The sequence below is a fragment of the Schistocerca piceifrons genome, chromosome 2 (genome assembly GCF_021461385.2).
Source record: "Schistocerca piceifrons isolate TAMUIC-IGC-003096 chromosome 2, iqSchPice1.1, whole genome shotgun sequence".
NCBI classification, from domain to species: domain Eukaryota; kingdom Metazoa; phylum Arthropoda; class Insecta; order Orthoptera; family Acrididae; genus Schistocerca; species Schistocerca piceifrons.
The window spans coordinates 878164219-878189799 of NC_060139.1; the positions used below are offsets into that span (position 1 = coordinate 878164219).

Here is a 25581-nt window from a genome sequence, read left to right on the forward strand (position 1 = left end):
TTACGAGGGAACGTCGTATTTACAACCAACACTCTCTGTTTGTAGCTCACACTACCGAAGAAACAGTTTGGTTGCCGTAGGTGCGCTTGTGTTTGATACAAATGTTTGGTTTCACTTAGGAGAACACGGCCAGAATCGTGCTGTTGCACTTTACAAAGGATCTCAATGATACACAGGGTGTTCCAGAGAAGCGACAAAATCTGTGTCAGGAGTGGGATTCGAACCCACGCCCTCATTCGAGGACCAGAAGGCTCTAGCTGCTACTGCAGCCAAGGTTTTTCCTTGAGTCTGGCGCCTTAGACCGCTCGGCCATCCCGACACTTAATTTGATGATCCTCGTTTGTTCTATTAGAGAACTTACAGTTGATGTAATTGTCGCATCCACGTTGCCACAGTACACCGGCATGAGTTCTGCACCCGTTACACGTTCGCCAGGTGCAGCCGCACAAATATAGCGCAGAATGTACCACCAAAAGAGTTTCTCAAATCCGTATAATCACGGCACTCAATACATTTTGTTCGAAACTAAGTCGTCTGTTACAGACATCAGAGATTAGACGAATGCAGAGGTCTATCTGTCGAATAATATCTCAAGTTTTGGTCACGTTGTAATCTCCATAAAGTAATATTTTGAGTATATGAATTTATTTCGAGCTCTCTGTATTTCATCAGCGACTGTTATTGTACAGAGGATGTACTGGTCAGCCTGCACTGTTTCCTCACACTGTCGTTAGCACTCTGCATCTCCAGACAAGAGTCGTTTTCATACCACAAGTGTCCCTTTTGACGTGTTTGCGGCTGTGGCGCGGAAGTAACCTCACGAGGGAACGTCGTATTTACAGCCAACACTCTCTGTTTGTAGCTCACACTACCGAAGAAACAGTTTGGTTGCCGTAGGTGCGCTTGTGTTTGATACAAATTTTTGGTTTCACTTAGGAGAACACGGCCAGAATCGTGCTGTTGCACTTTACAAAGGATCTCAATCATACACAGGGTGTTCCAGAGAAGCGACAAAATCTGTGTCAGGAGTGGGATTCGAACCCACGCCCTCATTCGAGGACCAGAAGGCTCTAGCTGCTACTGCAGCCAAGGATTTTCCTTGAGTCTGGCGCCATAGACCGCTCGGCCATCCTGACACTTGAATTGATGCTCCTCGTTTGTTCTATTAGAGAACTTACAGTTGATGTAATTGTCGCATCCACGTTGCCACAGTACACCGGCATGAGTTCTGCACCCGTTACACGTTCGCCAGGTGCAGCCGCACAAATATAGCGCAGAATGTACCACCAAAAGAGTTTCTCAAATCCGTATAATCACGGCACTCAATACATTTTGTTCGAAACTAAGTCGTCTGTTACAGACATCAGAGATTAGACGAATGCAGAGGTCTATCAGTCGAATAATATCTCAAGTTTTGGTCACGTTGTAATCTCCATAAAGTAATATTTTGAGTATATGAATTTATTTCGAGCTCTCTGTATTTCATCAGCGACTGTTATTGTACAGAGGATGTACTGGTCAGCCTGCACTGTTTCCTCACACTGTCGTTAGCACTCTGCATCTCCAGACAAGAGTCGTTTTCATACCACAAGTGTCCCTTTTGACGTGTTTGCGGCTGTGGCGCGGAAGTAACCTCACGAGGGAACGTCGTATTTACAACCAACACTCTCTGTTTGTAGCTCACACTACCGAAGAAACAGTTTGGTTGCCGTAGGTGCGCTTGTGTTTGATACAAATTTTTGGTTTCACTTAGGAGAACACGGCCAGAATCGTGCTGTTGCACTTTCCAAAGGATCTCAATCATACACAGGGTGCTCCAGAGAAGCGACAAAATCTGTGTCAGGAGTGGGATTCGAACCCACGCCCTCATTCGAGGACCAGAAGGCTCTAGCTGCTACTGCAGCCAAGATTTTTCCTTGAGTCTGGCGCCTTAGACCGCTCGGCCATCCTGACACCTGATTTGATGCTCCTCGTTTGTTCTATTAGAGAACTTACAGTTGATGTAATTGTCGCATCCACGTTGCCACAGTACACCGGCATGAGTTCTGCACCCGTTACACGTTCGCCAGGTGCAGCCGCACAAATATAGCGCAGAATGTACCGCCAAAAGAGTTTCTCAAATCCGTATAATCACGGCACTCAATACATTTTGTTCGAAACTAAGTCGTCTGTTACAGACATCAGAGATTAGACGAATGCAGAGGTCTATCTGTCGAATAATATCTCAAGTTTTGGTCACGTTGTAATCTCCATAAAGTAATATTTTGAGTATATGAATTTATTTCGAGCTCTCTGTATTTCATCAGCGACTGTTATTGTACAGAGGATGTACTGGTCAGCCTGCACTGTTTCCTCACACTGTCGTTAGCACTCTGCATCTCCAGACAAGAGTCGTTTTCATACCACAAGTGTCCCTTTTGACGTGTTTGCGGCTGTGGCGCGGAAGTAACCTCACGAGGGAACGTCGAATTTACAACCCACACTCTCTGTTTGTAGCTCACACTACCGAAGAAACAGTTTGGTTGCCGTAGGTGCGCTTGTGTTTGATACAAGTTTTTGGTTTCACTTAGGAGAACACGGCCAGAATCGTGCTGTTGCACTTTACAAAGGATCTCAATGATACACAGGGTGCTCCAGAGAAGGGACAAAATCTGTGTCAGGAGTGGGATTCGAACCCACGCCCTCATTCGAGGACCAGAAGGCTCTAGCTGCTACTGCAGCCAAGGTTTTTCCTTGAGTCTGGCGCCTTACACCGCTTTTTTTTTTTTTTTTTTTTTTTCAACCAACTTGAAACTGAAAACGCCGATTGACCACCTCGGTCATTTCCACACAGCAGTAAAAAAAAAAGTGGATGTAAAGACACAACGAGAGCACATAAAAAAAGGAACAATTGGTAAAAGTATGCCCCATGTGAGGCTCGAACTCACAACCCCGGCATTGCTCACGGCTACTGCTTTATAAGTACCGTGCGCTAACCAATTGCGCCACTTTTTTTTTTTTTTTTTTTTTTTTTTATGAAAAACGAAACCCGTAACCTTCTAGGAAAATAAATTGGAATGGTGAAAAAGACAACGAAAAGACTTCGCCCTTGGGCATAGTAGAAGTGCTGCTCGAAGAATAAACGTAACATAAACACAGCTTCTTATCTCACTTAATGAAAGTTCCTGTAGCCAGTGTCCAGCGAGTCAGTGAAAGCCGCAGTGTGAGGGGGAGTCCGAACGCGACACAGAAGCAGTGGGGCCTCTTCGCGGCACTACTGGTGTCCCGCGGCCCGGCCTCACCCCTTCACACTCAGTTGACCTATCCGATACCCATGCGATGAAACGCTATTTTAAGCATATTGCCGAAGAGTTTTCCATGATTCGGGTACGTACATGTTTTGGCGAATTCGATATCCATAAACATCTTGAATTCCAAATAATTGTCACCGCCAAAATTATTAAAGACGTAGCTGGAATAGGTACCCAGCAACCACAAAACTGCATTGTTTTTCGTCTGCGGATAAAAATGCACATCAGGACGAGACAGTAGTGCTGACGAAACATTGGCGGTTGTAGTCCTGGTAATAAGAGCTATTTTTTGTCGAAGCCAAACCCAGTTCTGGAGACGGTCCCCGCAGGTGTAACGGTGGATAACTGTATCCGTCAGTTGGCAGCGACGACAGAGAGGGGTGTCACTGAGCCCGATTTTATGTAACCTCTCGTTCGTGCTAACCACATCATTGATGGCTTTGTACCAGGCAGTGCGAGCATCGGAACTGAGGACACGGGAACTGACATTGCGCCATACAATATCCCAGTTCATGCCACCGAGCTTCGTTGCCAAAGGATTCGTTCCTTCGTGTTGTCTCCAGTCCGCTATTATGGCTTGTGCAGTTAAACGTTGAGAGTTTATGACCTCTTTACTGATGTAGCTCCGTGAAAGGTAATAATCTCTGATATGTTTTAGCCGATAACAGATGGGCTGAATATTCAGCGGTGGGTCAAGACTTTGCGGCCTGACGGCAGTGAATAATTGCGCTGTAATGCCGGAAGGATCATTGTTAATTATAGCGGTCGTCCTTGTAACATAGAGAGCCATCGCTTTCACCTTGATATCTACTAATCCCATCCATCCATTCTGGGGGTGGAGTGTCGCGGTTTTGGCAGACACGCGAAAAATTTCCCCTCTCCAAATAAAATTGGTCACCTTCGACATAATTTGCTTAGCAATGACTGCAGGCAGTGGCAGGAGCTGCGCCGTGTAGAAGGCTTTGGATAAAATACAGGAGTTGACCAGATGAATCCGATCAAAATGATTGAGGCTTCTGTGGGAATTGTCAATGAGAGCACCGTTAAGTTTACGCACTATTTCCCTCCAGTTTGCCGCCGCCATCTTTAAAGAGGACGCCGTCAATATGATGCCGAGAGCCTTGTGGACGCTGACTTCCTGAGCGTAGCCAACTCGCAAATGCTGGAGGCCGCAGAGGTTAATAAATTTACTTTTCTTGTCATTCAATTTAGCCCCCGACGCCAAACAGTATTGCTGGAGGTGAGCCGCTAAAGTGGTGACATCATTCTCATTGCGGACAACCACACCCACATCGTCGGCATAGGCGCCTACGACAGTTTTTTATCCTGAAAGTGTTAGCCCTGTGAGTTTCGCCTGCAGTTGGAGTAACAGAGGTTCGAGTGAAAGAACAAAAAGTAACATGGACAAAGGGCTGCCTTGTGGAATCCCTCTGTTGATTTGAATCGGTTGGGTTAGTTGCGAGTTGACAGAAAGTCTTGCGTTGATCCCCAGTGCCATGTTTGTGATCATGCCAATCGCGTTCTGCAAGAAACCGAATCTTTTCATGGTTTCAAGGAGGTACTCGTGAGCGACGAGGTCAAAGGCTTTAAAAAAGTCCAGAAACATCAGCCCACACTTCACGTTACTGGCGTTCGTTAAAGCAATGATATCCCGATAAAAAGCCGCCGTTTGCAATACAGTTCTCCCGAAGGCACATGTCTGCTGACGTCCAATGAATTTTGCAGTGAGGGGCATCATTCGCGTGTTGATTGCACGGGCGACTATTTTATAATCGGAGTTTAACAATGAAATGGGGCGGAAGTTGGCGATATTATTGGTACCTCTGCTTTTAGGGATAAGCACAATTGTGCATTCCTTAAAGGCAAGTGGTATAGGCTTCCCTTGAAAAACTTCGTTCACTAATTGGGTGATTTTGTCCCCGATGATGTGCCAATACCTCCTGTAAAATTCAATGGGTAATCCGTCAGGACCAGGGGACTTCCTGATCGGCGTGTGGCAGACAATCTCCAAAACATCTTTATTACTAAATTCCAAAGAAATGGTGTCATTGTCTTCTCTAGTTATAGTAGAGGAAATGGCACTAAACAATTCGTCATAGCAGTCGTCATGAGTAGCCGCTGACGTGTAGGTGTCAACAAAATAGTCGTGTAGTGCCTTGATAATCTCTCGCTGGGTGCCGACAGTCGTGCCATCACCGAGTTTCAGGGCCTCAATAAAAGTCCTCCTTCTGTTCTTAGCATGTTTGACAAGGTGGTATAGAGCGGCTGTTTCATCGTCCCTGACCGACTTCACTTTAGATTTGATCTTAAGACCTTCCAGTTGCATCCTCTTAAGATTGATTAATTTCGCCTTTACTTGTCGAATGTCGTCTATTCTGGTGTTCGCGGCGTCAGCTGTATCACAGAGGTCGCGTAAGACAGTGTAGTAGAACTCCATCGTCTTCTTTATCGCGGCTGCTCTTTCAATACCGAAGAATATAACAACTTTTCGCAGTTTGGGTTTTGCATGCTGAGTCCACCACGCTATGGTGCTACGAAAGTTTGTGGTAGTGCGCAAGCACTGCTCCCAAGCGCGTCGCACCGCCGCCTCTAGGTCAGCATCCGTTAATAAGGAGACGTTCAAGTTCCATTGATTTTTATACCAACGCGTTGGTTGTGGCAGCAAATTCAGGCACCCAACGACACCACTGTGATCAGAGAAGCTGGAGGGTATTGTTTCAATTCGTAACAAGACTTTCTCTAAAACGTCGGAAACATAAATCCTGTCAATTCTGCTGCAGGAATTCGCGACGATGTGTGTGAATCGTACCAAGGTCGGGTACCTAATTTCCCACGCGTCTTTCAGTTTGAGGTCGGTCACGAGACGCTTTAATTCAGGCGAATAATTAAAATTCGGGGACTGATCTTTCTGGGATAATACACTATTAAAATCACCTCCAATGATAACACGTTCGGGATTTTTCCGTAACAAATAGATGATTTGTTCCTTAAAAAAGTTTGCTCGTTCCGCTCTATAGGTACTGCCAGAAGGCGCGTACAAGTTAATGATGGTGACGCCAAAAACGGTGACACCCACACCTCTACCGGAATCTAACTTGTCAACCTGAGTGACGGGAATGCCTTCTCTAAGTAAGATGGCAGTCCCCACGTTCGAGTCGGGGGAAAAATTTGTAATAGCAACAAAACCAGGAACAGTTAAGTGTGGCATGGCCACCTCCTGCAAAAGAGCGATATCTGTTCCCGACTCATAGAGATATTGTTTTAAGGCACTCAGTTTCACCTCCGACCGGATTTTATTAATATTTAATGTCGTGATCGTATAGGCTTGCGACATAATGACAGTACGTTGGAGAGGCGGAAGGAGCAAATATCTTTAAAGGGCAACATCTTCATGCCATTCCATATTTGTGGCCGGGAAATTCGTGTCGGTGACGTCACTGAGTTGTATTCTTGCGTCTTTGTTCTTACTCTTTTTACGCACAGCATTTACATTAGGTTGCACTCGGATCCTGGGGCGGACACTGTGGAGCACCTCCGCAGCCGGCGGCGTGGGAGGGTCGTGGGTGATGTCAAGCTGCTCTCCCGGCACATCCCTCGATTGGATCGCACGCGGCGACACCGCCGGCGAGCGAGCAGCTGAACTATCACTCGCACTATCAGCCTGTTTGGCAACATTCTCTGCCCGCAACGGTTTGTTGTCACCGACAGACCCGGACAGCTGTGTTTGTATTATTTCCTGGAGTTGTTGACATTCCCCTTGTTGTGAGTCCTGAACCGAAGCGGCTGCCACGTGATGTGTACCGTCGGCGCTCAGAGGTGTTTGTATACCACCATCACAGGCCTCTGTGTGTGTACATCCTGCAGGAATGTGAGCCACACGTACAGGTTGGTCGGCCGGAGTTGGCTGTCGCGGAAGTTCTAAGGCACTAGCCAGCGGCAACTGCTTAACTTCCACGGAAGTATCGGCACTTGAAAGTGTGGGAGGAGAAGCGTCCACAATAGCCTCACCGATTGGAGCTTTCGCTTCCGAGCCGGATTCCCGATCGTCCTTTTTCGCGGTCTCATGTGCACTAGAGGTGTCGGTATCAGAGCCACTGCTGTCACAAGTTCTGCGCCTCTTATTGGTCGCGGCATCGAGTTTTGCAGGGGGCAACGCACCTTTGTGCGTTTTTTTTTTTTTTTTTATCCAATGTCAGGCTTACCACCTTTGCTGACATACATGTTGTTGTACCATCGCATAAATAGTGTCTACAAAGTCCATATGTTGACAAATAGTGGCTACTTAGAAAATTAATTAATTAATGAAATGAATAAAACTGAAAATTCCCAAATGAAAGACATGAAGACATTGCGGATAGTACAAATACAAAAGAAACATGCTCCTGTAGCAATGAAATGAAATTCGTGTCGGGGGCGACACCTGCTCACGTCCCGACGTTCGATAGAGCAAGAGAGCCATCTATCGACTCGTTCTCCAGACGTTGGTGTAAGACTGGGTCGTCTTCTCGAAATGAACTAAGGGTCCGTAAGTGTGATCGAAGTCTATCTCGGCTTCTTCGTCTATCTCATCTCTCACCCGTCACACCCCATCTGGCCGGCGGGTCGGTAAATGTAAGTCGCAAGTAATTAGCGAAGTCTTGTCTATATTTCTTATGCTGTTGCAGCTTCGTGTGTCCATCCAGGAGAAAATGCCAAAAATCAATTTTGTCCTTTTCCGATTCGTTATACACGTAGCCCACCACCATTCCCCGCACCCATGTCACTGCATTGGTTTTTTGGACCGGGAAATAATATTCTTGGGGGAAAAAAAGCGTCTCTGATGAAATTGTGTGAGGGGCGGAGCGTAACAGGAACGCCAATATCTGTTGTGCCAAGTGCCACACTGGAGCCGTCCCACTACATGTTAAACGATGTTCATCAGTGTCCACTGTTGCGCAGCCTAAACATAGTGGAGTGTCTGCCAAATGAATCGCGTGCCGCCGTTGATTCGTTGCGACTTCCTATTTATCACCACATACCATGTTGAGCGTACCGACGTTGGGAGGTAAACGTTCCGTATAACGCGCCATATCTGTCGCCAGTTCTTGTCTGGGTACTTCTTTTCCAGGGTATTCCTGGGGCACCGGCGCAGTAAGAGTTGGTATACGTCTCGCGTCGTCGGTAGTCGTGTTGTTGGGAAGGAATCTCTGACATAGCTAAGCTCCAAAAAAAAAGACTTGAAATGTGACAGCTTCGGTGAAATATGGCCCACATCGACTGGGGGCAGCATTGAAGTGGGCGCTAGTACGTCAGCCAACGCACCCGAGATATTGCGAAATTGACCGCGCCACTGTCGGAAAATCGTACTGACGAATAACGCCCGTGCCTTTTCATATACGTTCACTAGACCAAGTCCACCCTCTCCAGGTGGTAGCGTAAGCGTTGTGTATCGGATCTTAAACAGGTGTCCCACACTCACGTAGGTTCCGAAAGTTTCTTGTATCCGTGATGCCATTGTGCGCGTTAAAGGCAGGACATGCGCTACGTGAGTGAGTCTCGGTGCTAGGTATACGTTAACATAGGTCACCCTCTGAATCATATCCAACGCTCTTAATTTCTGTAACAGCACCATTGTCCGCGTCAGCTTCAATATGCGTCGGTAGTTATCCGCTGCTGTCCGCTGCACATCCGTGTGGAACGTAATACCTAGGCATTTTATGGTCTTAACCAAGATGAGCGGGCCTTCCTCCCCCGGTTGTAATCCTCGACCGACATTCATGCAGCGTGTTTTTTGTAGATTAAGCACGCTTCCTGCCGCCATCCCATATCGCTGTATCCATGCCAACGCCGTACGTACTTCTTCGCCTGTCCGTGCCACCAGCATCATATCGTCAGCATAAGCGCGGCAATGAAAGGTCAGTTGTGGCAACGGCACTCCCTCCAACCGTCTTCGGAGACCATATAGACAGGGTTCCAAAGCCATTGCATACAGAAATATCGAAAGGGGGCAACCTTGACGAACTGACCTTGAAATAACGATGTAGTCAGTGCCCCGCCCATTCACCGAGACCTTGGATCGTACGCCGTGTAACAGTCGCATGATCACTAGGATGAAGGCCTGTGGGATTCCCAATCTGCCCATCACCGCATGCAAAAAGGTATGATCCACTCTGTCGAATGCATGATCGAAGTCAATAGCGACGAGTGCCCCACGCACTCGGCATGCCGCTGCTAACGCGATGATATCTCGGTAGTCACTGAGCGATGTATGTACGTTGCTCTTACCGCCGAGGCAAGTTTGATCTATGAGGAGTCTATCAGAAAGTGAAGACCGCAGGCGAGCCCCAAGGATGCGCGCGAAAATCTTATAGTCGCAGTTCAAGAGAGTGAGTGGTCTATAATCTCCTGGATTTCTGCCACCGCGTGGTTTGGGTATTGGGATGATGATACCCTCCGTGAATTCGGCAGGTATCTCAGTCTGCGGTAACAGGAGTTCGTTGTACATCTGAATCCAGGTCCGTCCCATGAGGTATGCAAAGGCGCGGTAAAATTCAATTGGGAAACCGTCCTGTCCTGGGGACTTGTTCGGAGCCCCCCTGGCAATTGCGTCTGTCAGCTCGTCCTCTGTTATCGCTGTGATGAAAGTCTCTGCATCCAGTGGTGGTCCTCTATCTGGCATTTCCGAGATGACATCATGTAGTGTCTCGTGGTTCACATGTACAGGTCCATATAACTGGCGGAAATAGTCGGTAAACACATGCGCAATATCACGCTGGTGCACAACTTGCTGGCCAGTTTCAGAGATTAGTTCCCTGATCAAAGTCCTGCGTCGTCGTTGGCGTTCACGTACCACGTGGTGCATGGAGGGGGTTTCGGCAGCAACTGTGTCCGCCAGTCTCGCCCGGACCATTATACCATCCATTCTTAGTCTCGTCAGCTGTAATAACTTGGCTTTTATCCTGCGCATGGCGGTGTGCCTTTCCGGCGATGGTTGTTGGGTCATCAGCTCCCTCAGGGCTGTAAAATAAAAATCAGCCGTTGTGCGGTTCCACTGCGATTTGTCCTGCCCGTATCGTATCAACGTTCGCCGTAACGTTGGTTTTGCGCATTTAATCCACCACTGGAGAACCGAGGTGTATGCTCGTTGGCGGCGAACGCAGGTCTCCCAGGCCGCCTCTATCGACCGGTGACATTCAGTGTCACGTAAAAGTGCACAATTCATTTTCCAGTGACCTTTACTCCGCCATTTCTTCTGACGCGTTAGTGAAATCGTACAGACGTACGCCATATGATCCGTAAAAGCCGCTGGCCAGATTTCGGCATCCAGTATCGTCGTCCGTAGAGCGCGTGTCACGTACACTCTATCAAGTCTACTCGCCGAGTGTCCCGTGACAAACGTATAACCCGGTCTGTCACCATGCTGCAGTTCCCAGGTATCCAGAAGCGCCATTTCGGTGAGCAACGCACGCAGTTCCATGCATGGCACATAATGCGGTACTTGGTCCTTTTTGTCGACGACACAATTAAAGTCGCCGCCCACTATATAGTTATCAAAGCGTCCAGCGAACAACGGTGCTATCTCTTCGGTGTAAAAAGTCGCCCTTTCTCTTCGTTTTGTGGAGCCAGATGGTGCGTATAAATTGATGAAACGAACGCCGTCGACAGTGATCGCTATGCCGCGTGCCGAAGGGAGAGACCTGACGTCCTCCACTCCTATTCCTTCCCTGGTGAGAATCGCCACACCGCATCCACTTTCATCGTGCACTGAATAATGTGCCTCGTAACCGTAGAACTCTGGCGGCGATGTGAAACGCACTTCTTGTAGGAGTACAATATCCACGTCCGCAGCGCGTAACATATCTTTCAGCATTTGAATTTTAAGCGGTGTCCGTATGCCATTAATGTTTATCGTGGCAATGCGGTACGCCTGGCTTGTGTTCATCAGTTGTAGGGCGGTGTCATTAAGCGTCCATCTGTACCCCCGGCGCTCCTCAACACACTAAGTTGGTCAACATTTCCCGACCCCTCCCGGCCTCTGGCCAGGACTGTCCTCAATCGTCGCGTTCGTATTTTCATCCTGTTCCTGTTGGTCCATTTCTTGCGCCCAGTCCCCCAGCATATTTCCGGAACTGGTCGAAGGATGGGAGGTAACGTTGTCATCGCTCTGGTGTTGGACAGTTGTCATCTCCACTTCCGCCTTCCGGTTACCAGAAGGAGAGTTCAAGTTATCGTCGCTTTGTAGTTCCTGCATCGTCATCTCGGTATCTGTTGAATCCACTGGTCTCAGGTCGATACTGTCGTTGTCGTCCACTGTCCCCTCGGGACTATGGCTATCGTCAGCAGAAGTCAGTCGACGCTTCTTTCTTCTCTTCGGCGAACGCTGTTTCCGTTGCCTTGCTTCCGCATCGGCCGTTGGGGTTGCGTATCCTCCGTCTTGGGCCTGGCCTATCACGCTCTCGGTGGAAGCACTGGCAGCCACCACGGATGAGCCTGGAGCGGCCGTCAGCTGCATCTCTTCTGTGGTGTCCTGTGTCTGCTGTGGTGGAACCGGTGGTCGGAGTTCCAGCCCGTTGGCGTCCATGTTCTCTATAGGGGGCAGCTGCTGGTGCCCATCGGAAGTCTCCCTCACGTCGCCTCTCAGGGCTTCCACAAAGGTCAACGGTAAGACAGTCGTCGGTTGTGGCGCCTGAACGTCATCCCGTGGAGTTTGCACTAAACGTCGCTGGAGGCATTCCGAGCGGACGTGACCTTCTTTCCCGCACCCCGAGCAAGTGCGAGGTTGCCCATCATAGATTATAATCGCTCGACAACCTCCTATGTACAAATAAGAGGGGACGTGCTTGCGCAGTTCTATCCGTATTTGTCTCACCCCATTTAAAACGGGATACGTGGTAAAACTCGTCCATTTTTCGGCCACATGGGATAGAACTGTACCATATGGTCGAAAGGCGTCGGTAACAAGTTCAGACGGGACCTCAAACGGAAGTTCGAAGACTCGTATAGTGCGGATCCCCATTCCCGCGTGATCGACTGTAACCGCACCAACATTCCCCTCGGCATGACAGAAACGATACCCGTTCGGTGATCGTTGTAGAAGTCTTTCGCAAGCAGCCTCGTCAACAAGCTTGACATAGACGACGCTTGAAACGAGCGATAAATTGATTCCCACGATTTCCTGTGGATCGATTTTTACCTCTTCTCTGAAGAAACGTTCAATCTCGTGTGCCTTTGGTCGTGTATAGTCGTTCGCAAAACTGAACTTCAAAGTCGTTTTTCTGTACGAGTGTGCCATCTCGTTCTAAACTCACAACACCGCACACGCGAAGCTGCTCCGGCGTAAACAAACAGGCGCGCGCACCACAGCGCGGCCGGCAGGCAACACGGTCCGCACTGTGTCACTGCCGAAGGCAGACTGACCGCTCCGCCATCCTGACACTTGATTTGATGCTCCTCGTTTGTTCTATTAGAGAACTTACAGTTGATGTAATTGTCGCATCCACGTTGCCACAGTACACCGGCATGAGTTCTGCACCCGTTACACGTTCGCCAGGTGCAGCCGCACAAATATAGCGCAGAATGTACCACCAAAAGAGTTTCTCAAATCCGTATAATCACGGCACTCAATACATTTTGTTCGAAACTAAGTCGTCTGTTACAGACATCAGAGATTAGACGAATGCAGAGGTCTATCTGTCGAATAATATCTCAAGTTTTGGTCACGTTGTGATCTCCATAAAGTAATATTTTGAGTATATGAATTTATTTCGAGCTCTCTGTATTTCATCAGCGACTGTTATTGTACAGAGGATGTACTGGTCAGCCTGCACTGTTTCCTCACACTGTCGTTAGCACTCTGCATCTCCAGACAAGAGTCGTTTTCATACCACAAGTGTCCCTTTTGACGTGTTTGCGGCTGTGGCGCGGAAGTAACCTCACGAGGGAACGTCGTATTTACAACCAACACTCTCTGTTTGTAGCTCACACTACCGAAGAAACAGTTTGGTTGCCGTAGGTGCGCTTGTGTTTGATACAAATTTTTGGTTTCACTTAGGAGAACACGGCCAGAATCGTGCTGTTGCACTTTACAAAGGATCTCAATGATACACAGGGTGTTCCAGAGAAGCGACAAAATCTGTGTCAGGAGTGGGATTCGAACCCACGCCCTCATTCGATGACCAGAAGGCTCTAGCTGCTATTGCAGCCAAGGTTTTTCCTTGAGTCTGGCGCCTTAGACCGCTCGGCCATCCTGACACTTGATTTGATGCTCCTCGTTTGTTCTATTAGCGAACTTACAGTTGATGTAATTGTCGCATCCACGTTGCCACAGTACACCGGCATGAGTTCTGCACCCGTTACACGTTCGCCAGGTGCAGCCGCACAAATATAGCGCAGAATGTACCACCAAAAGAGTTTCTCAAATCCGTATAATCACGGCACTCAATACATTTTGTTCGAAACTAAGTCGTCTGTTACAGACATCAGAGATTAGACGAATGCAGAGGTCTATCTGTCGAATAATATCTCAAGTTTTGGTCACGTTGTAATCTCCATAAAGTAATATTTTGAGTATATGAATTTATTTCGAGCTCTCTGTATTTCATCAGCGACTGTTATTGTACAGAGGATGTACTGGTCAGCCTGCACTGTTTCCTCACACTGTCGTTAGCACTCTGCATCTCCAGACAAGAGTCGTTTTCATACCACAAGTGTCCCTTTTGACGTGTTTGCGGCTGTGGCGCGGAAGTAACCTCACGAGGGAACGTCGTATTTACAACCAACACTCTCTGTTTGTAGCTCACACTACCGAAGAAACAGTTTGGTTGCCGTAGGTGCGCTTGTGTTTGATACAAATTTTTGGTTTCACTTAGGAGAACACGGCCAGAATCGTGCTGTTGCACTTTACAAAGGATCTCAATGATCCACAGGGTGTTCCAGAGAAGCGACAAAATCTGTGTCAGGAGTGGGATTCGAACCCACGCCCTCATTCGAGGAGCAGAAGGCTCTAGCTGCTACTGCAGCCAAGGTTTTTCCTTGAGTCTGGCGCCTTAGACCGCTCGGCCATCCTGACACTTGATTTGATGCTCCTCGTTTGTTCTATTAGAGAACTTACAGTTGATGTAATTGTCGCATCCACGTTGCCACAGTACACCGGCATGAGTTCTGCACCCGTTACACGTTCGCCAGGTGCAGCCGCACAAATATAGCGCAGAATGTACCACCAAAAGAGTTTCTCAAATCCGTATAATCACGGCACTCAATACATTTTGTTCGAAACTAAGTCGTCTGTTACAGACATCAGAGATTAGACGAATGCAGAGGTCTATCTGTCGAATAATATCTCAAGTTTTGGTCACGTTGTAATCTCCATAAAGTAATATTTTGAGTATATGAATTTATTTCGAGCTCTCTGTATTTCATCAGCGACTGTTATTGTACAGAGGATGTACTGGTCAGCCTGCACTGTTTCCTCACACTGTCGTTAGCACTCTGCATCTCCAGACAAGAGTCGTTTTCATACCACAAGTGTCCCTTTTGACGTGTTTGCGGCTGTGGCGCGGAAGTAACCTCACGAGGGAACGTCGTATTTACAACCAACACTCTCTGTTTGTAGCTCACACTACCGAAGAAACAGTTTGGTTGCCGTAGGTGCGCTTGTGTTTGATACAAATTTTTGGTTTCACTTAGGAGAACACGGCCAGAATCGTGCTGTTGCACTTTACAAAGGATCTCAATGATACACAGGGTGTTCCAGAGAAGCGACAAAATCTGTGTCAGGAGTGGGATTCGAACCCACGCCCTCATTCGAGGACCAGAAGGCTCTAGCTGCTACTGCAGCCAAGGTTTTTCCTTGAGTCTGGCGCCTTAGACCGCTCGGCCATCCTGACACTTGATTTGATGCTCCTCGTTTGTTCTATTAGAGAACTTACAGTTGATGTAATTGTCGCATCCACGTTGCCACAGTACACCGGCATGAGTTCTGCACCCGTTACACGTTCGCCAGGTGCAGCCGCACAAATATAGCGCAGAATGTACCACCAAAAGAGTTTCTCAAATCCGTATAATCACGGCACTCAATACATTTTGTTCGAAACTAAGTCGTCTGTTACAGACATCAGAGATTAGACGAATGCAGAGGTCTATCTGTCGAATAATATCTCAAGTTTTGGTCACGTTGTAATCTCCATAAAGTAATATTTTGAGTATATGAATTTATTTCGAGCTCTCTGTATTTCATCAGCGACTGTTATTGTACAGAGGATGTACTGGTCAGCCTGCACTGTTTCCTCACACTGTCGTTAGCACTCTGCATCTCCAGACAAGAGTCGTTTTCATACCACAAGTGTCCCTTTTGACGTGTTTGCGGCTGTGGCGCGGAAGTAACCTCACGAGGGAACGTCGTATTTACAACCAACACTCTCTGTTTGTAGCTCACACTACCGAAGAAACAGTTTGGTTGCCGTAGGTGCGCTTGTGTTTGATACAAATTTTTGGTTTCACTTAGGAGAACACGGCCAGAATCGTGCTGTTGCACTTTACAAAGGATCTCAATGATACACAGGGTGTTCCAGAGAAGCGACAAAATCTGTGTCAGGAGTGGGATTCGAACCCACGCCCTCATTCGAGGACCAGAAGGCTCTAGCTGCTACTGCAGCCAAGGTTTTTCCTTGAGTCTGGCGCCTTAGACCGCTTTTTTTTTTTTTTTTTTTTTTTTCTATCTAACAAATATATCTATTGAAAAAATATTAAGGAACATCCACAACACAGCCACTTCAAAAGAAGTACACTACTGAAATTAAAATCCTAAAGCATGACTATATAATGTAGACTGCTTACTGAAATAAAGATTAAAACACGAAAAACTTCAGTCCTGGTGTAGAGAAGAAACATACGTAAAGGCGGCAAATCCAGAAACAGTATAAAAGAAAATGGCTCACACAGATGACCTTAGCCAACACCCTCTCTTTCAAATGTCAGGCAAAGCATATTGGCAAAATCATCTCGGAGGCCTGGCAATCGCAAGCGCTGCCAGTAAGCAGTAAGCATGTACTGCCGAAACGCTAGGTGTCCATCCGCTTCATGACAACTGTTGACAAAATGTACGAAATGGCCAATCAACCACATGACGGTATGGAGCTTCGTTCGCGGAAAAAAGGAAGAATCGGGCCGGACGATGATGTCAATAGTATACGCGGCTTCAGCAGACCTAGTGACAAAAGCAAGTTGTTTCCTGAGCCAACGCCAATTAGCAAGGTGCCCACAGCAGGTGAATCGATGTTCAAGGGTATCCACGAGACCGCACCGAGTACAGGTGTCCGTGTCAGAAAGACCAATACGGTGCAGTCGTACATTGGTGGGAACCAAATTATTTATTACCCTATACCACGTGGACGCCACGGCCATAGAGTGGATCGGCAGACTAACATTCTTCCAGACGTTCCTCCAGGACACAGGTGGAGACGCCAGTTCTATTGGATTGGGACCGGCCAGCCCCTCCCAGCGGGCAATCAAGCCCTTGGTCGTTGGCACCGGTCACCGCAAGAAAACGTCACCGAGGTAACTCACCGCAATGTAAAATTCCCGAATGTGTTTCAACTTAAAATTTAGGCGTCCGACATCGACAGGTGGAGCAAGGCTCGCCGGACGCACAACAGTAAAAAGCCTGGATGTAATTGAAGTCATTTCTTGCGTAACAATTAGAGTCGTTCGGCGGACGTACAAAGCAGACGCCTTGCGAGTAATGTCAGAGAGGCCCAAGCCTCCGGAGATACGCGGTTTCGTCATTACCTCGTAACGCATCTTGAATAGATGGCCCTTCCATATAAACCTGCTAGACAATTGGCGCAACCTTTTCGCCACCATCATGGGAAGTGGGAACAGCTGAGCAACATAATAAGCTTTACATAAAACGTAGGTGTCTAAAATTCTGACTTTGTGCAAAATGGTAGCAGAGCGCTGCTCATGGACCATCAGAGCCCCCTGTATCTTCTCGGTGACAGATTTCCAATTGAGAGCCGCCATTTTTAGAGGACACCGATCAATGATAATCCCCAAGGACGTATGGCGATCGACAAAAGTGGCCCAAGGGACGTCAGCATCGCGAAATCCTCGAATATCAAGGAACTTACATTTACCCTGATTGAGACGCGCTCCAGAGACACGACAGTATGCATCAACTGCCCCTTTTAACAACGGGATATCATCACGTTGACGGAGGAGAACAACGACATCATCCGCATATGCCTTAACAGAGAGCTTCCCACCAGAGAGGGACATATCCTGAAGCTTGAGAGCAATAGTCCGAAGCAGCGGTTCCAGGGACAATACGAATAAAGACATAGAGAGCGGACTACCCTGAGGCACTCCGCGGCGGATAGCAATGGGCGGCGTCAGCTGCCCATTGACTGACACCCGAGCTGTTATTCCCCTATACAAATTGCCAAGAACACCACGTGATGAAGCGTTAAAACCTATTGTACCTAAAACACGATCTAAAAACACATGACTGACGTGATCAAAAGCCTTATAAAAATCAAGGAAGGCAAAGGCACAATGTACGTTTGTAACCGCCGCAACCGAGACAACATCCCGATATTCGGCTACTGGTGTCAGAATAGATCTATCATGAAAACAACATTGATGTGCACCAATCACACCCCGAAGCAGAGAAGACAACCGGCTGTTGAGCGCTCTAGCAGCTGTCTTGTAGTCAAAATTCAGCAATGTGAGCGGACGAAGATTGGCAGCAGATAAACGACCAGAGGACTTCGGAATTAAAACAATTTTCCCTACTTTAAAATCGGCAGGCACATCCATCCCCCTGACAATCTCATTTAAAATCTGCGTAAAAATGCCACCCAAAAGAGGCCAAAAACGGAGATAAAATGCTTTAGGCAGGCCGTCTGGACCCGGCGATTTACTGGACGGAGAGCGAGCAATAAAATCGAAAACATCATCTACCTGGAATTCCCGGAGAAATTCGCCGTTCGCGTCAGGCGCGATCGTCGCAGTTAGATCCCCAAAGACATCTTCCGAAAGAGACTCACCAGAATCATCGGCAGAATAGAGACTAGTGTAATATTGGTGAAGAGTACGAATCATTTCCTCCTGTGCAATAAGCTGTCGTCCATCATCCACCGTAAGAGAAGAGATGAAGGAGCGACGACGACGAGTCTGATGCCGTAGCAGGTGGTACAAGGATGTCAGTTCACCTTCAACAAGAGAGTGAGGTTTCGACTTAACTCGCAGACCATCCATCTGTCGTCGTTTAAGGCTCAAGAGCTTGGCTTTAATACGACGAACATCATGGATCCGCAGAGGAGAGGTACCCGCCGCGTCATACAGTTCACGCAGGACAGAGTAGTAATATTCATGCGTGTTCTTAAAATCACGCGCCCTTGCAGAACAGTAAAAAATCAAAGTCTGACGAATCTTGGGCTTGGCAAACGCAGTCCACCAAACCAGCAAGGAGGGGTATCGCGGGACAGAGCGAAGACATCGCTCCCACACGCCGCTTATAACATCATCCATATCACTGTCGGCAAGGTGGGAAACATTTAACATCCACTGGGAACGATAAAGTTTTGCAGGTTGGTGACTAAGATTTACAGTCGCAGTAAAAGCACAATGGTCAGAAAAACTAGTAGGAATAACATCGACAGAAAGAATTTTATCACATAAAAAATCAGATAAATAGAATCTGTCGAGTCTACTGCATGAGGACGCGGTAAAAAACGTATATTTCACCAGGGTTGGATATTTGTGTTCCCAAACATCACGCAGATGCATCGTACGTACTATGTCATGTAAATCACGGCAATAATTAAAATTGGGGGACTGGTCTTCAGGGCGTAAAACACAATTAAAATCGCCTCCGAGCAGGAGACTCCGAGGACTCTGGCGCAAAAGATAAATAAGCTCTTCTTTATAAAAGCGCGATCGAGCCACAGTGTGACCCGAACCAGAGGGGGCATCCAAAACAACGAGGCGGAGATCAAAAAGACGACAACCAATCCCACGGCAAGAGTCACGGAATTCAATGTCAGTAATAGGAATGCCCTCTCGAAAGAAAAGAGCAGTTCCTGTTGAATATTCCGGCGCGACATTAAAAACAGTTTGAAATCCAGGTAGAGAGAGATCAGAAAACAACACTTCCTGCAAAAACACTACGTCCGCACAGGCGTCGTAAATAAACTGCCGCAAAGAGGCAATGCGAACGTCGGACTCAATACGGTTAACATTTAAGGTAAGAAAGGTGTATGCTTGAACCATAGAGAGAAAAGCGAGAAAACAAATCACCTACACCGACGCACCAGCGTCACAGTCCATAGCAGGGGTGACGGAGGCTTCCGAGGGAGGGGGACTGCTACCCCGTTCCGCGGATCCCTTACGTTTCGGTTTTTTAAGAACAGCATTAACGTTCGGCTGAACGCGTAACTTGCGTCGGCTGACGGGCAAGGAAGCTTCAGCCGCCGGTGACGTAGGAGGGTCAAGTTCTGTATCCGACACCACCCGCGCCGGTCCACATGCGGGATCCGGGGTCGCGGGGGAAACATCCGACAAAACGGAATGGTCAACACCTGCACTAGCTTCCGGCAAACATGGACTGCACGGAGGCGAAACGTGAGCAGGAAGGTCGGAGGCCGCAGAGTTGGAAGGAAGCGGAGCAGCTCCGCTGGCAGAGGTATGGGGCAGCGAAGCAGGAAGTTGTCGCGGCTCCACTTGTTGTGACATCGAAGTCGGTTCGGAAGACGGCGCCAACAGGTCCGACCGACGACCCGACTCGAGAGAAGCTGCGTCGGAGGCCGGAGGGGCGCCAGCAGCCGCCACCGGAACCGCTACCTCAGGAGGGCAGGGAGCAGCTACAGTACACAGTGGCTCGGAGGATGCCGGTCGCTCGGACTGGGGCATCTCAGGGAGATCCTCATCCGTACTATTTCCATCGTGTGGGCGACGCCTCTTATTATTCAAAAGTGGCACACCCACCTGAGGGACAGACGGAACAACATCAGATTTAGCACGCAAAGGAGGAAATTCTGTGTCAGGGGTGCGCAAAACCTGTGGCGGAGCGCTACTACCACTGGACTGTGCTACACCAAGAGCAGAACCACCTGCAACGAGGTCAGCGACCGTTAACTTGCGACGCTGTTCGAGAGAATTTTTTAAAACAAAAACTCTCCGCGGACAGTCGGTACGCACGTGACCACTTTCATTGCACAAAAAACAGGTGCCAACCTGACCACTATATGTTACATGGACACGATATCCACCGATCTGCAGGTGAGATGGAATATTCTGCTTAACGTGCATTTCGACTGAACGAATACCACTGTAACATTGCAGGCGATGTTGGCTTGACCAGCGTTCAAGGCGAATGCTCTTTACATCACCATACTTCTGTAGACCCTCCTTAAGATAGACATTATCCACCTCCGGTGGAAGGTTGTAAACACGAACACTGGTGTACGTAATGGAAGCATTGGAAAGCAGCACAGTACTTACAGAATCATCCCGATGCCGAAAGAGAACTTGATGACCGTATTTAGAAAGAATTTTATCAACCTGAAGTGGGTCCATAAACTTAACAAAGAAAACATACAGTTCGGTATCAAAATAAGCAGTGTGCACCTGAACCGAATGAACACCAAAGGTATCTACCAACCAATCATGAATCTCAAGAGAACTAGGTTCCACATGGCGGGTTGACTTGTCAAAAGCAAAACTAACTGTAGCCTGACGAGGAATAACCTGGGACGACATTTTCAAAATATGCGGTCGAAACCGCTACACAAAAAACACGGAAATAAGGACAGAAAGTAACACAAGGTACGAAACAACGACGGAGAAACACTCACAGAAGTTGCAACACAACACGTAAACAAAAACGATAGTCCACTATACGTAACGCTACGGCGGAGCGGAAGACTAGGCACGTCCACACTGCACGGCGTCTAAAGCGGAACTGACCGCTCGGCCATCCTGACACTTGATTTGATGCTCCTCGTTTGTTCTATTAGAGAACTTACAGTTGATGTAATTGTCGCATCCACGTTGCCACAGTACACCGGCATGAGTTCTGCACCCGCTACACGTTCGCCAGGTGCAGCCGCACAAATATAGCGCAGAATGTACCACCAAAAGAGTTTCTCAAATCCGTATAATCACGGCACTCAATACATTTTGTTCGAAACTAAGTCGTCTGTTACAGACATCAGAGATTAGACAGAATGCAGAGGTCTATCTGTCGAATAATATCTCAAGTTTTGGTCACGTTGTAATCTCCATAAAGTAATATTTTGAGTATATGAATTTATTTCGAGCTCTCTGTATTTCATCAGCGACTGTTATTGTACAGAGGACGTACTGGTCAGCCTGCACTGTTTCCTCACACTGTCGTTAGCACTCTGCATCTCCAGACAAGAGTCGTTTTCATACCACAAGTGTCCCTTTTGACGTGTTTGCGGCTGTGGCGCGGAAGTAACCTCACGAGGGAACGTCGTATTTACAACCAACACTCTCTGTTTGTAGCTCACACTACCAAAGAAACAGTTTGGTTGCCGTAGGTGCGCTTGTGTTTGATACAAATTTTTGGTTTCACTTAGGAGAACACGGCCAGAATCGTGCTGTTGCACTTTACAAAGGATCTCAATGATACACAGGGTGCTCCAGAGAAGCGACAAAATCTGTGTCAGGAGTGGGATTCGAACCCACGCCCTCATTCGAGGACCAGAAGGCTCTAGCTGCTACTGCAGCCAAGGTTTTTCCTTGAGTCTGGCGCCTTAGACCGCTCGGCCATCCTGACACTTGATTTGATGCTCCTCGTTTGTTCTATTAGAGAACTTACAGTTGATGTAATTGTCGCATCCACGTTGCCACAGTACACCGGCATGAGTTCTGCACCCGTTACACGTTCGCCAGGTGCAGCCGCACAAATGTAGCGCAGAATGTACCACCAAAAGAGTTTCTCAAATCCGTATAATCACGGCACTCAATACATTTTGTTCGAAACTAAGTCGTCTGTTATAGACATCAGAGATTAGACAGAATGCAGAGGTCTATCTGTCGAATAATATCTCAAGTTTTGGTCACGTTGTAATCTCCATAAAGTAATATTTTGAGTATATGAATTTATTTCGAGCTCTCTGTATTTCATCAGCGACTGTTATTGTACAGAGGATGTACTGGTCAGCCTGCACTGTTTCCTCACACTGTCGTTAGCACTCTGCATCTCCAGACAAGAGTCGTTTTCATACCACAAGTGTCCCTTTTGACGTGTTTGCGGCTGTGGCGCGGAAGTAACCTCACGAGGGAACGTCGTATTTACAACCAACACTCTCTGTTTGTAGCTCACACTACCGAAGAAACAGTTTGGTTGCCGTAGGTGCGCTTGTGTTTGATACAAATTTTTGGTTTCACTTAGGAGAACACGGCCAGAATCGTGCTGTTGCACTTTACAAAGGATCTCAATGATACACAGGGTGTTGCAGAGAAGCGACGAAATCTGTGTCAGGAGTGGGATTCGAACCCACGCCCTCATTCGAGGACCAGAAGGCTCTAGCTGCTACTGCAGCCAAGGTTTTTCCTTGAGTCTGGCGCCTTAGACCGCTCGGCCATCCTGACACTTGATTTGATGCTCCTCGTTTGTTCTATTAGAGAACTTACAGTTGATGTAATTGTCGCATCCACGTTGCCACAGTACACCGGCATGAGTTCTGCACCCGTTACACGTTCGCCAGGTGCAGCCGCACAAATATAGCGCAGAATGTACCACCAAAAGAGTTTCTCAAATCCGTATAATCACGGCACTCAATACATTTTGTTCGAAACTAAGTCGTCTATTACAGACATCAGAGATTAGACAGAATGCAGAGGTCTATCTGTCGAATAATATCTCAAGTTTTGGTCACGTTGTAATCTCCATAAAGTAATATTTTGAGTATATGAATTTATTTCGAGCTCTCTGTATTTCATCAGCGACTGTTATTGTACAGAGGATGTACTGGTCAGCCTGCACTGTTTCCTCACACTGTCGTTAGCACTCTGCATCTCCAGACAAGAGTCGTTTTCATACCACAAGTGTCCCTTTTGACGTGTTTGCGGCTGTGGCGCGGAAGTAACCTCACGAGGGAACGTCGTATTTACAACCAACACTCTCTGTTTGTAGCTCACACTACCGAAGAAACAGTTTGGTTGCCGTAGGTGCGCTTGTGTTTGATACAAATTTTTGGTTTCACTTAGGGGAACACGGCCAGAATCGTGCTGTTGCACTTTACAAAGGATCTCAATGATACACAGGGTGCTCCAGAGAAGCGACAAAATCTGTGTGAGGAGTGGGATTCGAACCCACGCCCTCATTCGAGGACCAGAAGGCTCTAGCTGCTAGTGCAGCCAAGGTTTTTCCTTGAGTCTGGCGCCTTAGACCGCTCGGCCATCCTGACACTTGATTTGATGCTCCTCGTTTGTTCTATTAGAGAACTTACAGTTGATGTAATTGTCGCATCCACGTTGCCACAGTACACCGGCATGAGTTCTGCACCCGTTACACGTTCGCCAGGTGCAGCCGCACAAATATAGCGCAGAATGTACCACCAAAAGAGTTTCTCAAATCCGTATAATCACGGCACTCAATACATTTTGTTCGAAACTAAGTCGTCTGTTACAGACATCAGAGATTAGACAGAATGCAGAGGTCTATCTGTCGAATAATATCTCAAGTTTTGGTCACGTTGTAATCTCCATAAAGTAACATTTTGAGTATATGAATTTATTTCGAGCTCTCTGTATTCCATCAGCGACTGTTATTGTACAGAGGATGTACTGGTCAGCCTGCACTGTTTCCTCACACTGTCGTTAGCACTCTGCATCTCCAGACAAGAGTCGTTTTCATACCACAAGTGTCCCTTTTGACGTGTTTGCGGCTGTGGCGCGGAAGTAACCTCACGAGGGAACGTCGTATTTACAACCAACACTCTCTGTTTGTAGCTCACACTACCGAAGAAACAGTTTGGTTGCCGTAGGTGCGCTTGTGTTTGATACAAATTTTTGGTTTCACTTAGGAGAACACGGCCAGAATCGTGCTGTTGCACTTTACAAAGGATCTCAATGATACACAGGGTGTTGCAGAGAAGCGACGGAATCTGTGTCAGGAGTGGGATTCGAACCCACGCCCTCATTCGAGGACCAGAAGGCTCTAGCTGCTACTGCAGCCAAGGTTTTTCCTTGAGTCTGGCGCCTTAGACCGCTCGGCCATCCTGACACTTGATTTGATGCTCCTCGTTTGTTCTATTAGAGAACTTACAGTTGATGTAATTGTCGCATCCACGTTGCCACAGTACACCGGCATGAGTTCTGCACCCGTTACACGTTCGCCAGGTGCAGCCGCACAAATATAGCGCAGAATGTACCACCAAAAGAGTTTCTCAAATCCGTATAATCACGGCACTCAATACATTTTGTTCGAAACTAAGTCGTCTGTTACAGACATCAGAGATTAGACAGAATGCAGAGGTCTATCTGTCGAATAATATCTCAAGTTTTGGTCACGTTGTAATCTCCATAAAGTAATATTTTGAGTATATGAATTTATTTCGAGCTCTCTGTATTTCATCAGCGACTGTTATTGTACAGAGGATGTACTGGTCAGCCTGCACTGTTTCCTCACACTGTCGTTAGCACTCTGCATCTCCAGACAAGAGTCGTTTTCATACCACAAGTGTCCCTTTTGACGTGTTTGCGGCTGTGGCGCGGAAGTAACCTCACGAGGGAACGTCGTATTTACAACCAACACTCTCTGTTTGTAGCTCACACTACCGAAGAAACAGTTTGGTTGCCGTAGGTGCGCTTGTGTTTGATACAAATTTTTGGTTTCACTTAGGGGAACACGGCCAGAATCGTGCTGTTGCACTTTACAAAGGATCTCAATGATACACAGGGTGTTGCAGAGAAGCGACGAAATCTGTGTCAGGAGTGGGATTCGAACCCACGCCCTCATTCGAGGACCAGAAGGCTCTAGCTGCTACTGCAGCCAAGGTTTTTCCTTGAGTCTGGCGCCTTAGACCGCTCGGCCATCCTGACACTTGATTTGATGCTCCTCGTTTGTTCTATTAGAGAACTTACAGTTGATGTAATTGTCGCATCCACGTTGCCACAGTACACCGGCATGAGTTCTGCACCCGTTACACGTTCGCCAGGTGCAGCCGCACAAATATAGCGCAGAATGTACCACCAAAAGAGTTTCTCAAATCCGTATAATCACGGCACTCAATACATTTTGTTCGAAACTAAGTCGTCTGTTACAGACATCAGAGATTAGACA

The 25581-nt window shown here is 47.6% G+C and overlaps 11 non-coding genes across 11 annotated transcripts; all 11 read right to left on the reverse strand.

Annotated features, from left to right (window-relative positions):
• Nucleotides 1-203: 203 nt before the first annotated feature.
• Nucleotides 204-319, reverse strand: Trnal-caa. The gene is made up of 2 exons: nt 282-319; nt 204-249 (listed from the first exon to the last, which is right to left on the reverse strand). It is a non-coding gene; the product is annotated as a tRNA-Leu (tRNA).
• A 701-nt stretch (nt 320-1020) lies between these two features.
• Nucleotides 1021-1136, reverse strand: Trnal-caa. The gene is made up of 2 exons: nt 1099-1136; nt 1021-1066 (listed from the first exon to the last, which is right to left on the reverse strand). It is a non-coding gene; the product is annotated as a tRNA-Leu (tRNA).
• A 701-nt stretch (nt 1137-1837) lies between these two features.
• On the reverse strand, nt 1838-1953 carry Trnal-caa. Its single transcript has 2 exons — nt 1916-1953; nt 1838-1883 (listed from the first exon to the last, which is right to left on the reverse strand). It is a non-coding gene; the product is annotated as a tRNA-Leu (tRNA).
• An 11451-nt stretch (nt 1954-13404) lies between these two features.
• Nucleotides 13405-13520, reverse strand: Trnal-caa. The gene is made up of 2 exons: nt 13483-13520; nt 13405-13450 (listed from the first exon to the last, which is right to left on the reverse strand). It is a non-coding gene; the product is annotated as a tRNA-Leu (tRNA).
• Nucleotides 13521-14221: 701 nt separating this feature from the next.
• Nucleotides 14222-14337, reverse strand: Trnal-caa. Its single transcript has 2 exons — nt 14300-14337; nt 14222-14267 (listed from the first exon to the last, which is right to left on the reverse strand). It is a non-coding gene; the product is annotated as a tRNA-Leu (tRNA).
• A 701-nt stretch (nt 14338-15038) lies between these two features.
• On the reverse strand, nt 15039-15154 carry Trnal-caa. Its single transcript has 2 exons — nt 15117-15154; nt 15039-15084 (listed from the first exon to the last, which is right to left on the reverse strand). It is a non-coding gene; the product is annotated as a tRNA-Leu (tRNA).
• Nucleotides 15155-21952: 6798 nt separating this feature from the next.
• Nucleotides 21953-22068, reverse strand: Trnal-caa. Its single transcript has 2 exons — nt 22031-22068; nt 21953-21998 (listed from the first exon to the last, which is right to left on the reverse strand). It is a non-coding gene; the product is annotated as a tRNA-Leu (tRNA).
• Nucleotides 22069-22770: 702 nt separating this feature from the next.
• Trnal-caa lies at nt 22771-22886 on the reverse strand. Its single transcript has 2 exons — nt 22849-22886; nt 22771-22816 (listed from the first exon to the last, which is right to left on the reverse strand). It is a non-coding gene; the product is annotated as a tRNA-Leu (tRNA).
• Nucleotides 22887-23588: 702 nt separating this feature from the next.
• Nucleotides 23589-23704, reverse strand: Trnal-caa. Its single transcript has 2 exons — nt 23667-23704; nt 23589-23634 (listed from the first exon to the last, which is right to left on the reverse strand). It is a non-coding gene; the product is annotated as a tRNA-Leu (tRNA).
• A 702-nt stretch (nt 23705-24406) lies between these two features.
• Trnal-caa lies at nt 24407-24522 on the reverse strand. The gene is made up of 2 exons: nt 24485-24522; nt 24407-24452 (listed from the first exon to the last, which is right to left on the reverse strand). It is a non-coding gene; the product is annotated as a tRNA-Leu (tRNA).
• Nucleotides 24523-25224: 702 nt separating this feature from the next.
• Nucleotides 25225-25340, reverse strand: Trnal-caa. The gene is made up of 2 exons: nt 25303-25340; nt 25225-25270 (listed from the first exon to the last, which is right to left on the reverse strand). It is a non-coding gene; the product is annotated as a tRNA-Leu (tRNA).
• Nucleotides 25341-25581: the final 241 nt, after the last annotated feature.